Source organism: Cebidichthys violaceus, unplaced genomic scaffold (assembly GCF_023349555.1).
Source record: "Cebidichthys violaceus isolate CVI_PGR_0920_01 unplaced genomic scaffold, fCebVio1.0.p SCAF_73, whole genome shotgun sequence".
Classification (NCBI taxonomy): domain Eukaryota; kingdom Metazoa; phylum Chordata; class Actinopteri; order Perciformes; family Stichaeidae; genus Cebidichthys; species Cebidichthys violaceus.
Genome location: NW_027176957.1, coordinates 893,163 through 906,733, shown reverse-complemented (window position 1 = coordinate 906,733; position 13,571 = coordinate 893,163). Strand labels below are relative to the sequence as shown.

Below are 13,571 nucleotides of genomic sequence, written 5' to 3'. Positions count from 1 at the left end.
CATAAAAACGTACGTCTCTAGTGTGCATATTAATTGTCAAAAGTGTCTTCGTGTGGCCGTGCAGGGGCTTCACTGCTCCTCTGAGAGACGAATGAAACATTAATCTATCGATTTAACGGTGAAAGAGGATCGTCAGCCTAAACTGACAATGTCACAAAAGCAGTTTTTGAGTTGCGGATTGCGACATTTATTTTTTTTTTAACGTTGCTTCTGCTGCAAACTTTATATCCAGAAGTTTGATTGACGACATCTTTTTTTGTTTGTTTGAAGTGTTGCTTAGGCGGGGGGGGGGGGGGGGGGGGGTGACTGCGGCGCTTCTAGGTTTATTGGCCCATCACTGGTAGTGCAACAGTATTACATTCCATTTGCATTCTAATTTTGTACAAATCCACCGCTTGTTCAATGGGCCTTAGTGAGATGGATGCACCAGGTTTATAATAAACAGGGGACATCATTATGCAAATTAAGGAAATATTACACCCAGGAGTCGTAAAAATGTCTGCGATGTGTGTGGTGGGAGGCTTGGGGGGGGGGGGGGGGGCGTGGCACAACACTGTTCATTGCCTTACGCAAATGTCATTATAGTCAGATTAGAAGGCGGGGGGGCGAGGGTAGTGGAGCAGTCACTGGCTTGGATAGCGGACTGATAGAGGTTTGGCACGGGAGTCTGTCTGCGGTGCTGATTGTACGGGAGATGTACACGGCTTTCAATAATCAGATTTACTGAGCACAAAGCAGCTCTAATTGGTTTTAAATTTTTTTTTTTGCTAATTGGCATTTATGGAGAGCTGCTCAGCGGTAAAGAGGGATGTCGAGGAGAGGCGGGGTTCGCATACCCCCTCCCTCCCCCGGTGGAGTCGCTCCACCCGGCTGAGGCTGTCTGTCACACACTCACTCCTTTTTTGTGGCGAAATAAATAAGAATACAGCCAAGCGGTGTGCGCAGCGGGAGAGACACAGCGGCACTTAGCAAAGCGCCCCTTGTTAGTATTCCGAGAGACACGCGTCCATTAAGGTTAATTTTGAGTCTCTCCCCAGAGCTAGCTTAATGGACAGGCGCTCTATAGCAGCCGCCTGGTTCAGAGTCGCAGACTAAACTGAGCTGTGACACAAACCACACGGCCGCGCTGGGGGAACTTAACCTGCATCAAGCGGTGCATTAAAACCGTCTGAAGGAGCCTCCTGAGGCTTTACAACCCGGGGGAAGGCACGGCGCCGCTTTTAGCGGCTCTTACGCGCTAAGCTAACCTTCCGCTACCGACCGATTCGTTCGCCGCTTGTATTAAAACCATCAGTCATGTTGTCGTGGGTCTCATATCATCACATTGATCTTCACGGCCGGACCGTGCCGTTATCGGTCTTTATATCTTAGCCCGTCGTGTTCGCGTGGCGTTCATACATCTCTTTATAAAGGAGTGCAGCGGGGGGCCTGAGGCCTCTGCTCGCTCTGTGGCACGGATGTGATGAATGGCTGCCAGGAGCTGGCTGCTACCGCCTGCTGATGGATGGGTGGTGGGGGGTAAAAAAAAAAAATGCTAATGGCCTATTGTTTTAAGGCTTTCGCCCGCCGTAACTTATAGCATTGTGGAATCACTTTTTTTTCTTTTTGCCGCAACCCCATCAATTTGTCACAACCCAAAAGTTCAGAGTCAGAAAATAAAAGAAGGGGAGAGAAGAAGGGCTGCTGGGTGATTTAAAGTCAAATGTGCAGCCAGAGAGCACACAGTTCTGGAGCAGAAGGGGCTGGAATGCCTGATCAGCCATATGCTCCGTGGCATGCGTTAGCATAACGTACAGCTCGCTCTCGTGGAGTGCCGATGAAACATCTGTGGACGATAACTCAGTGGGTACAGCGTCGGGTCGTATTCTCTCTGGAGCGAAATAAATAAGATTGTCTTACCGGTACAGTATGTCACACAGTGTACGATTTGCGGATTAGCTCTTCAGAGAAAGATTGCGGGGGAGGTGGATTTGAACCCCGTTCGAGTTGACGCCTCTTCGTTTCCAAGTGTTGTTAACCTGCAAGGGAGCGGGATCAAGTCCCGCCCGTCCTCGGCAGGCCTCCCCTGCAACATTCATGAGTGGCGGTGCATTGATCCCACCTGTCCTGCAGCTCTCATTATCACGGACGTTTAGCAGCGTTGGGACAAAAGACCCACAGACGACTTGTCGGGGGGGGGGGGATGTTTGCAGCATGGATTCGCGGTCAATCAAAAGCATCTATATTAAACTAATGCAGTCAAAGGCTGAACACTCGTGAAGGAAGGACTTACTGTTGCGTTAAACCACATTAGTAGGCGAGTGCATTATGACCTTATGAAGTTGACGTAGCGAACATATTGGCAATTAGCTAGCTAGTCCTTCCGCCTCGCTCCCCTCCGTTACGGCGGGGGAAGGACCTTCAGATGAAGCATGAACTCCTGCCATAACACAACCATGGATACATTTTACACACATCATGACGGCACAGAGCCAAGAACGGTCATTAAGCAGAATTACGATAAATGTGCATATTGTAAATGTACAGATGGGAGCCTTCACATTCCATCACAAACTGATCAGGCAGATTTGAAGTTTTAATTTCCTCCCGAACGTTTTGTTTTGGATGTCAAATTGATTAAAAGTTCGAACTGATGACTTTTTTTTTTTAGACGTTGCTTTTCGAGGATATCTTATGTTCTTCTCGTCTAAACCACTTCCATTGGAGGTAAATGTTGAGGTTGGCCGAACTCTACTGTCTGAATTAAATTACAGCAGAAGACAGAATGTCATGTTTACGATGGACCAAAACACCCGTGAATAACTTGTGCTAACCAGAAGGTTAGCTTAAAACCTGCCTGATTGTTTTCATCATTAGCAAAAAAAGAATAAAACGACAAGAGAGAGCAACAACAACTTCACGCTCGACAACGCAATTCCTTGCGTCCCGAGCAACACACCTGCCGTGACGTAGTTGCATCCCCTCGCAATGCAACACATTTGTATGCAAGACGGAGCGCAGCTTATCTTAGAATTAGCATCTCTGGCGTCTGATAGGTTTCGGGAGCTTTATCTTCACACGACGCGTCTGAACTTCGGCTCCTCTTCTTCGCCCTCATAAATATTGGAACGTCCGTCTGAGCAAACTATCTTGTTATATAAGGCGCAGCAGGCGCAGGAATATTCAGCTGACCATCTGACATCTTCAACTTCATTTTCAATGTTCTCGCACTTTTAAGAAAAAGAGAAAAAGTGAGAAACGATGGAGCATATATAAGAATATCTGCTTCCGCCAATTTATCCCTTGTGGTGCTACAAAGGTGTACAAAGGTATCAGTGACTAACCGGGACCACATCCAGGAGAAGTGGAAATCATTTCAGTGGTAAATTGTGTATAGCATTTCACAGCTTTTCCAATTCTGCGAGACAATATGATCCCTAAATGTATTCCCCACCCCCTCAAATCTCTCACTTTCACACCTCCGTCCCCCTTTTTTTATTTATTTATTTCCTCCTTAATCTTTTCTCATTTTTACGTATTCACAGCAGACATCCAGATCCGGGCCAGATAACTTCCCCTCATTGAGTTTCTAACAAGGAAATATTTGCATAACAAGGAACGCGATATGTGACATCAAAGACATTAATTGACTGAAGTGCTTTGTGATGAAAAAGAAAACGCATTTCTTTGTTCTCTCTCTCTCTCTCTCTCTCTCTCTCTCTTCAGGTACTGATTCTGTGTCTGATATGGGATTTAAGACCTTGAAGCTCTACAGGAATGAATGCAAACAGATAATAAAAACCTGGAAATCTCATTCTGTGGAGCAGCTGTGACCCTTTTGATTTTACTCCCTGACCCTGCAGTAATCTCTTCACAGAGCTGACTAAATATTATGCGCATACCCCTGTGTGAGATATTCCAAACAACCGGTGCTGGAATTTGGATAACGTAAGACACGAGTCTGCATTTTCGAACAGTTTCACAGATAAGCTTTGAATATGTTCCCTCGAAGGACAGTCAAATGGGGTTCTTTGGACCGTTTCTCTTTATTATCAAAAAAGAGCTGAGGATGGTGATTGATATCAATGTTTGTCTAAAGCGCTGGTCACACAACAAAGACACCCCCCCCCCCCCCCCCCCCCCCCCCCCCATGCGTGTCCTTGTGAAAGTGTGAAAATGTCGAATGCAAATGTTTCAATTTAATTCAACTTCAGGTGTGTTTGTTTTCCAGAGGAGGCCTCTGCTCGGTGAGAGAAGAGAGAGCGCTGAGCTCTTGGATGGACTGTTTGTTTTTTTCCGATTCAATTGTTGAATAAATGCGCCGTAATTTATTTGGAGTCAAAGCTTAGTGCTTCAAGCAACGGCGTCGGCCCCTCGGTGTCTGTGGCCCCACCGAGGTGAATGAGCACCCGCTGCCGACGGTGGACTCTGCAACACAGCTGTAGACTCTTTAGACCAACCTCTCCGCTTTGTCAAGGTTGCACTTTTTACAGCGTTTTTTCGCTGGTCGACTGCGTCACAGTTGACCGAATTTGAACCCAATGCAAAACAATACTTCAGCTGCGCGAGCAAATCTTACGATTCGCAGCAATTTAATTGAAATAAAACAAATTTCTGTTATGATATTTTGATTGCTGATTTAACACTTTGGCCAACATCTGTCTACCAGATTGCCAAGATATTATTCAGGGTCCTCAGAGGATAATTCATCTTTGGTTTTGTTTGAGGACCTCCCTGACTTTTTAGGAGCAGTGTCGCGAGATAATTAACACACGTCTACCGCACAATGTTTGCTAACCATCAAGCTAGCCTGCTAGCCAGCAAGCTAGCCTGCTATCTAGCACTGACATGGCCACAGCAACAGGTGGAAAGTGGTGGAAGTGATGTTGAGCAATTTCTTAATTGTTCCTGAATAGAAATATATATAATAAAATTAAAACGTTGAGCAATATTTTGCTTCCAGAAGTTCTTTGCATTGGGCTTGGTCTCACCAGCATTCTATACTGCTAGCTTGCTAGCCTGCTAGCCTGCTAGCTTGCTGGTTAGCACTGACACGGCCACAGCAACAGGTGGGAAGTGGTGGAGTTGATGTTGAGCAATTTCTTAATTGTTCCTGAATAGAAATGAATAAAAAGAAAACATTGAGCAATATTTTGCTTCCAGAAGTTCTTTGCGTTTTAAGGGCTTGGTCTCACCAGCATCGTATACAGTTGCCTTAAAATGTCCCCAAAGTAATATATTCATGATTTATTAGAAGGACTCAGTGTGATCCGTTGCTTCGCTCGTTGAGGCAAAGTAGATCTGTGTTCACCGTTCCCCTTTGTGCTGTTTTTATTGCAGGTTGGTGCACATTATTTCAAAAGCCTGTAGCGGCTAATAGTGGACCTTTTTTGACCACGTCTTTTCATAACAGTCACAAAAGTCCGCGGCTGTGAAAGAAACTGCTTCACTGCATGTAGTTTAAATCTGTATTATGGGGCGAAAAAAGCAGCAACAGACGCTTTTATGTGAGGCGAATTCAATTTAGATGTCGTTGAGTCACCCCGAGCCTCCTCGGCCTGCTGCTTGTTCACTCGGAGACTAAAATTGTTGACTGAAAACTTCAAACTGTGGCGAGCAAAAACACGGCCCATTTGGGACGCGACTGAATTTACTGTATCGCAACAACATGTCACAAGAACAGTGTCCAAAAAAGCACAACTGCAGACTGAAAGTGAGAATCTCATTTGCGGATGGTAATTGGAATCACATTTTTTTTTTTTTTTTAGATAAATCTTTATCTAAAGCTTGCAGATGTAGCCTCCGTGTATTTGGATACACAAATATTCATCCAAGCAAAGCTGTGTTTGATGTAATTAGGCATTCTTCCAGTTTAATCAAATAACCTCGACACCAGACACACTCTCACACACACATGCTCACTTCCTCGCTGTTTTGAAAGCAACTCAATTTCCAGGCAGAAGCATCAAGCAGCAGTGTGTCTGCCTGTAAACTTCCACATCGCGTTCACGTTCCTGGTTATCTGCTCTTCGTTACAGACTTCCCTCTATCATCGGCGCTCAAGAGTCGCCGCGGTTTGAAACCGCTTCCAGGAAACGTAGCTTCACCTCTCAGAGAAACACCTGCACATTCACCAGTCAGGATTTAGTTGACTTCTCCTACAGTGGCTTTGCATAAATCAACTTTGGAAGCCTTCCCTGAAGAGAAGGGGGTGTGTGTGTGTGTGTGTGGGGGGGGGGGGGTTCATCACGGTGCCTCAATCATGATAAAAAATCCAACAATCGGTTTTAATTCTTCACAATAAAGGGAGAAAAATTGCAGTGGGTGAGATTTTAGCTGCTCAACTGTGGGTCATCTCCTATAAGCACCGAGGCGTTTGGATTAGCTACTCCTACACTACTGTACTGTGGGACTGCTACGTGTCAAAAGCGTGACACACACACACACACACACATAAGTATACGCACACTCACTCACACACACTGTAGGCCTTTTTTTTGGATACACGGCGCTGCTGTTGATCAATATGTGTGACGCAACTTGAAGTGAAGAGATGCTTGGCTTGCTGACACCTACACAAAAACCAATGCTTACAGAGACGTGGACACTAAAACACCCTCCTACGCTTGACATCACTTGTTTAATATTTATTGTATCAACACTTTACCGAGCGGCGCCGCCGACAACCTGAGAGGCTTCTGTCGAGGGGTCAAGCGTCGTACTGGCTTGCAGATATTCCCATGATTGGTATGAGGCTACATATACTGATACTTTAGTTTTTATGGGTTGGGCTTTTGCAATATCACCACCACCACCACCTCTCCAGCACAGTAAAGGTGACAACATTTGAAAAACTAAACAGCAACATGTCTTTCTTTCATTGTAGATAATCCTCAAATGACGCACTGTGGGACAGGTTTATTAGGGACTATTTCTTTGGCAAAAAAAAAAAGTTATCCCAACTAATCGGTACGTTCCAAACACTTTTTCCCCTTTGCCCATAAATCGCAAGCAAACCCTGCGATGTCTGGCAGTCCTTCTGAGTTATAAGGAGGCCGAGGCCGTAAGCCGAGATTAAAAAAAATACTCCAGTGGAAGGCACGAGTCCCCCAAGCATCTGAAAGTAGTTTTCAACGTGAAGGTATTTGTTCCAAAACCAGGAGCCTATCATCACCATTTATGTATTTTGTGGCAAGTTGTATTAAAATTTAAACATACTGAATCTTTACTGGAATCAGCCATACCAACTGCGTTTACAATTGTAGATCGTAAACTCCCCTAAACGGGTCAAAACTTGGATTATATGTAGCTTCACAAACTTAGTTCAGGAACAAGGACCACGCCCAGAACACAGCTCATTTCCTGTGCACAAAGTATTTAAGCACAATGAACCCGTTCACTTCCTCTTCGGCTTTGCTTTCACATCCCTCCCCCCAACCCCATTTGTGTCTTTCTATTTTCTCTCTCTTGCAGGATTACAGGAACAACAGGGGACTCTGCACCACCAGAGCTTCCAAAGAGACGGCCCCCACTCTACGGTCTCCATTCCCCCAGTTCCCACCAGTCATCGGACACCAACGGTCCCCCATCGCTCGCCTAACCTCCCTTCTACAACCTCCTTGTTTTCTTCCTTACATCCCTTCATTCCTCTACCCCGACCCTACATCCCTTCATCTCTCTACCTCAACCCCTTCATCCCTCTACCACAACCCCTTCATCCCTCTACCACAACCCCTTCATCCCTTGACCCCTACCCAACATCCCTCTATCCCGAGCCTACATCCCTCTATCCCGACCCTACATCCCTCTACCTCGACCCCTTCATCCCTCTATCCCGACCCTACATCCCTCTATCCCGACCCTACATCCCTTCATCCCTCTACCTCGACCCCTTCATCCCTCCACCTCGACCCCTTCATCCCTTGACCCCTACCCAACATCCCTTCATCCCTCGACCCCTACATCCCTTCATCCCTCGATCCCTACCCTGTATCCCTTCATCCCTTGACCCCTACCCTACATCCCTTCATCCCTCTACCTCTATCCCTTCAACCCTCTATCCCCACATCCCTTCATCCCTCTACCCCTTCAGCTTCCGAAATCAAATCATTCCATCATGCAATAAACCTCATGGGTTGGGGTGGGGCATGCCTGAGAGCTTCAGCCCGCAGAGAGCAGTGCAGCGGTCCTTTGTGGTTTAGTCCATGCTTTACCCATCAAGGGCAGTTAACATTGCCTCAAGAATTCCATTAGCCTGGCTGTCAGCTGAGACTTCAGACTATCGTTTGAAGGCTTTTCAATCCTGACAAGCATTGTGGGGGAAAATACTTGAAAAGTTTGACATGAAAATGGTCAGATTTGATCAGAAGATATTTAGCAGAAAAATAACAGCAGGAGCTCTGATTTCAGAACTACACTCGGATATGGAAATAGACAATATATTTTGTGTCGTTACTAAAAGTTTTACTCAGTTCAAAAGTTTTACTTTTTTGTAACTTTACACTTTACACGTACAAAAAGTACGTACAAACAATTCAATTAATTTATTATTTTTAACTAATTAATTATGTGTATGACTTGAAACCTTAGATTTTGATTTAATATTAAAATAGTTCCTTAGCCAAAGACAAATATTTATATTACATAATATTTTATATTACATATATTACAAGTATATATAATTAAACTGTTAAAAGACACAATTGTCTTGTGTTTTCATATTTTTCCAAAATGCAATATATGGATATAATATCCATTGTATGTTCAGGCTTTCACTGCTGCTGCTGTTGCTCTGAAGCATCACATATTTCACACTGTAATTAAAGTATATTAATACGTTCCAGCCACACTACACAGGGTTTTAAATATAATATATAAAGCAGCACATACGCGTAAGTCGTTGCCGTAGACAAAACCCTGTGTTGATTAATGACCACTGGAGGACGGAGAACTCCACAGTAATTATAGGCAGATGTACATGAAAGTAGGATAAGCCTGAGACCGTATATGAGCTTTAAAGTTTAAATATTCAATGTTTTATCTTGTCTTAAGCGTATGTGGTTAATGCTAAACTTACCCTATTCCTTGATAAGGTTGTGCACATCTTCCCCGAGGTACACAATGAGTCATTTCTCCTTTTAGATTCACCTCGACGGTCTAGATGAGAGCGCAGACGCACACATATTGCAAAAAATATTCAGCACCTTTGTCTGACGATGCAAACGCTATACGCAATGCACAAACGGGCACTCGGAGTTACAGTAATTGTGATTTTCAAACGCTACGAGCGGACCTGTTAATAAGCCTGCCACAGCTTCCAATGTTGTAATCTAACTCCAGCACAACGATGATGTGTCGACACTCAAAACACACGTATGGTGAAAGCACAGAGAGCTATACGCGAAGTCGAAATAAAATGTGACGCCGTGTGATCGTGTATAACCATGTGACAAAGGCCGTGTGCTTAGTGCTTAAAGGGGAAATTCCACCAGGGTATGAAGTACCAACGCGTTCAAAATAACTTGACAACACTTTGGGACTCGAACATCGGTCTCCTGGTGTCAAGTCCTGTGACTTCATTACATTACATTACAGTCATTTAGCAGACTTACAATAAGTGCATTCAACATTGGTATTCAAGAGAACTACTAGTCATAAGTACATTCAGCACTTCAAGATCATATCTAATTTCTAGACAGTTGTACTAATGAGCCTACAAAGCAGCAGCTCAGTGCAGTCACTTCCCTTCCACACACCAACTATGATGCACATGCAACCGATGTTCTCCTAAAGGTACGAATTGTTGTTTCCTCTGTACCTATGTTAAAAACACATGTTTAATTGCTATTGGTGTCTACTACACCGGCCTTCAGAAGGCTAATAGATGCTACTAGATGTTAGACTACAGTATGAAACATCATTTAGCAGCTAGCTCTGCTCTGCTGTCTGTCAGTATCTGCCTTTAAAAACCCAACGTTGGTTCAAGCCCTGGCTGATATCGCTGAGCAGCCTAACATTATCAGCACACGCGTGTTCAACCACCGGCTGTTTCTTTGCTGCATTGAGAACCTCAGTCGGCCCTGAAATAGTATTTCCACACAGCCGGATCGTCATTCCTCCCCTTCCTGGCTTTATCTCGCTCTCACTCATCGTCTCTGTTGATCTGCGGTTCTCGGCCTTAATGTGCCGCCTCCACTGACCTCCGCCTCGTGGCTCGGGCCCTATTTGTTGCTTCCCCCCGAAAGACGTTTTCATTAAGATGATGTCAGGATAGACTCGACTCATTCTGCATTATGTTTACTCAAGGAGATAAAGGTCCAGCGCGCCTTGTCCTCTTTGTTGTGATCTCACCAGGCTCAGCGTGGCTCTCTTAAGATAAACACTGAATAAATAAATGTTCAAATTAAATGAGATAAGAGGACCGTGGCAGAGAAATGATTATTAATTCTGTACATTGTGGATTAGCTGGGATCTTGGGTTTAAGATAGAAAATTAAAACATTAGACATGTACATTGGAATAATGGAGTAAAGCCTTAAAGCAGTAAACAAAGTGATGCTCGGAGAATTAAATATCTACAAAAACATTAAGATATTTTAACAAAAGTTGCACGCTAGCATGCTAAGTTAGCATTGTCGTGAGTATGTCAGCACGTCAACGGCTCCTGTGATGTCCTACGAAAAGGCGTTTCCCACAATATTTAAATTTCCACTTGATGCACGCATGTGGTCTTTTGAAAATAAACTTCCGTCTTCAGTTCGAAGGGCTCGGCCTGCGGTGTTGAGCCAATTAATTAAAGCTAGTTTCACCGGCTAACACTGTGCGCATGTAACAATAGGAACATGCCGAGGGCAGCGGAGCTCCACGGAGCGTTATGGAGCCGTCATGGAGGAGGTCGTCTCGGGTCACTCGGGTCGTCACAGGTCGCTCGGCTCTGTTTCTACTCGTGCTTCGGCTCCACAGGCGGAGGCGTCAGCGGTGTGCGTTTTCACGTCTTAACCCTTAATTATTCAACCATAACGAGCAGAACAAGTCAGCCACGCAGAGAATGAGCTCTCCGACAAGGACTTTATTAACAGCCGAGATATTTCTTTAGTCGCTCTTTTTTTAAGACGTGGCATATTTCAAACGAGTGCCAAGCTTCACCCGGCGTGACGCCCTGATTGCCGCCCCGCATTACGCACAGCGTGTGTTCAGCCAGGTACTGTGACTGTGAGGAGCTCTCTTATGGGCTCACAAGGTTTGACAGGAGTTCTGCAGGATTTTAAAATGGTGTTTCAAAAGTTAATATGAAAGCTCAGCCGGCAGCTTCACAAGCTGTTCGCCACATTTGGCGGAAGGTAACAAATTTAGTGGAGTTCTGTTCCTTAAGTACAGTTTAAAGTACTTGAACTTCAGTGTTCCCATTGTGGGGTTTTTTTACACTAAATTTAATTCTCAGCTGTAAATACTAGTCACTCCTGCAGGTTAAGATTTAAAAAGCGTGGGATTGTTTTATGAAATACGATGCTAGAGGAGCGGTTCTACAGGTCAGTCTTTCGCCACTTAGAAAGGAAAGGTTGCACCGATATGCACGGCCCCAAGAGGACGTGTCCTATGCTGAGTTTGACGATTCCTTTCCTTCTTCTCGAGTCAAAGTGTGACCTTATCCTGTGACATGTCTCAACACCTGGACCCGATGGACCGGCACGGTCTGTGTTTGTTGTGCCACCATCAGGTCAAAAATGGAATCTGTCCAATCTATTTTTTTTTGGTTTATGACTTATTGACTTAATATCTGCATAACTACGATTTGCGTTAGCGAGTAGCTGGAAGCACCGCTAGGCTACGACCTCACAGAAGCTGCTGCAACAATAGAAGTGTGCTGCTGTAACAACAAACCAATGACACACAGTGTGTATTAAATATGCATATGGCAAGTACTTAAAGTATGATTCTTTCCATTTACGCTCCATTGTTGTCTGCTAAAGTATGTGAATCCTTCTTCCAATTCACAGTTAGATCTGTTTACAATTCAGCGCTAAATCAACAACGTCAGCGTTTCCATACGCAGACAACCATAATCACTCGTTCATGCAGAGTTTGTAAGTCATGCATGCTGACAGTTCAGTGAGGCGAGACGTCTGTCGGTGGCTGAAGAGTCGATACTTGGAAAGCGACAGGGAGAAGAAGAAGTAAAGAGTGACAGCGCCCTCTACTGGTCGGTTCAGGACATTACTACAGAACATAGAATATTACAGCAGAAGTTAGAGGCGTGACGTAGGAATACGAAGCATGTCGCTCCGTGTCTAGACATTCCGTCAACTACTTCATGCACACACAACACATCGGCTCATGACATTGAATAAAGAACAGCATTAGCTCCATCTTAACCACAAGTACTGTTTACTTAACAATGCCTCAGTATTAGAGTACTTTTACATTTAACGATTTAAGGACATTTTGCTGCTTCTGTACTTTCACGTGTTTTAAAGCAGGGCTTTGTGTTGTACTGTAGTATTGATACTTTTACTTCATTAAATCGTCTGAACATCATCTGGAGACATTATTTATATTTATATTTATACAATATTGATTATTGATGCGGTCTTTACTTTGATCCTTAAATATATATATCACACAAGTTACATGTTTTGCCTTTTTGCTTGTTTTACTGAAATACATAATCAGTATAATACGCTATATAATGAAGGAAAACCTTTCCTTCTTCATTTGATTGTTAATTAGACTGGTTTAATTGAGGTCTGCACGTGTTCTTACATCTAATTACCTGTAGTGACAATAGCCGAACTTCTTTTAAATTAACACGTTTGAGCTACAATGGATCCGTGACTCCCAAACGTGGCGTCAGACCCAGAGCTTTAAGTAAACCGCCAGCAGAGGGAGACAAAGACCGCAGCGTTCACAGAAGATACCAGATGTGCAGAGATGTCAACCATTATACTTAAGGGGAGTATTCACTTTCAAAATGTTGGACTTCGTAGCTCACAGAAGCGTCACGTATTAACTAGCCACTGTTCCTCATGGCAGACTACAATGATGAATAACAAAGAGACAGTTTGTCCACCTTTTTCCTCCAGCAGGGAACACGAGCCTCCTTACATAACAGCCTGTACTGCAGCTTTAAGAGAGTGATGTCCAATGAATATATGATCAGTTCAGTTACTCTTCAGGGAGGCAGCACTACCCAGAAGATGGACTCTGTTTTAATGTCATATTAAAGCCCATTAACAGGCACACCGTCTTATTTAAGCTCGATACTCTGCATGTTAATAACCATGGAGGAGCTTGATGTGTGTTAAGACCTCAACCTTCCCTAGAACTGAACAAAGCATGTAGTAGAAGACAATAGTACCATCAAGCCAAACGGTGCGTTTACATTTTTATTTGTTTTAGTACAACAGTTCAAGTCAACTATAGCCACACTGTATCTACCGAGGCGCTGAAGTGTATTGCTGTTGTAGAACCGCCGCTGAAGCGCCGTCCGAGGTGGCGTCCATTCCAAAAACGTCCGGCATGTTCCGTCACACACACGGTACAGCAAGAAGCCATGTGCGCTGAAGACACACCCCCTCCCCCCCAGTAGTTTTACAA

General features: G+C 44.3%; 1 long non-coding RNA gene across 1 annotated transcript; it reads left to right on the top strand.

Moving 5' to 3' along the window:
* The first annotated feature begins 3,129 nt into the window (after positions 1 to 3,129).
* LOC137892002 (uncharacterized) lies at positions 3,130 to 4,298 on the top strand. Its single transcript, XR_011105389.1, has 3 exons — positions 3,130 to 3,361; positions 3,706 to 3,927; positions 4,211 to 4,298. It is a non-coding gene; the product is annotated as an uncharacterized lncRNA (long non-coding RNA).
* Positions 4,299 to 13,571: the final 9,273 nt, after the last annotated feature.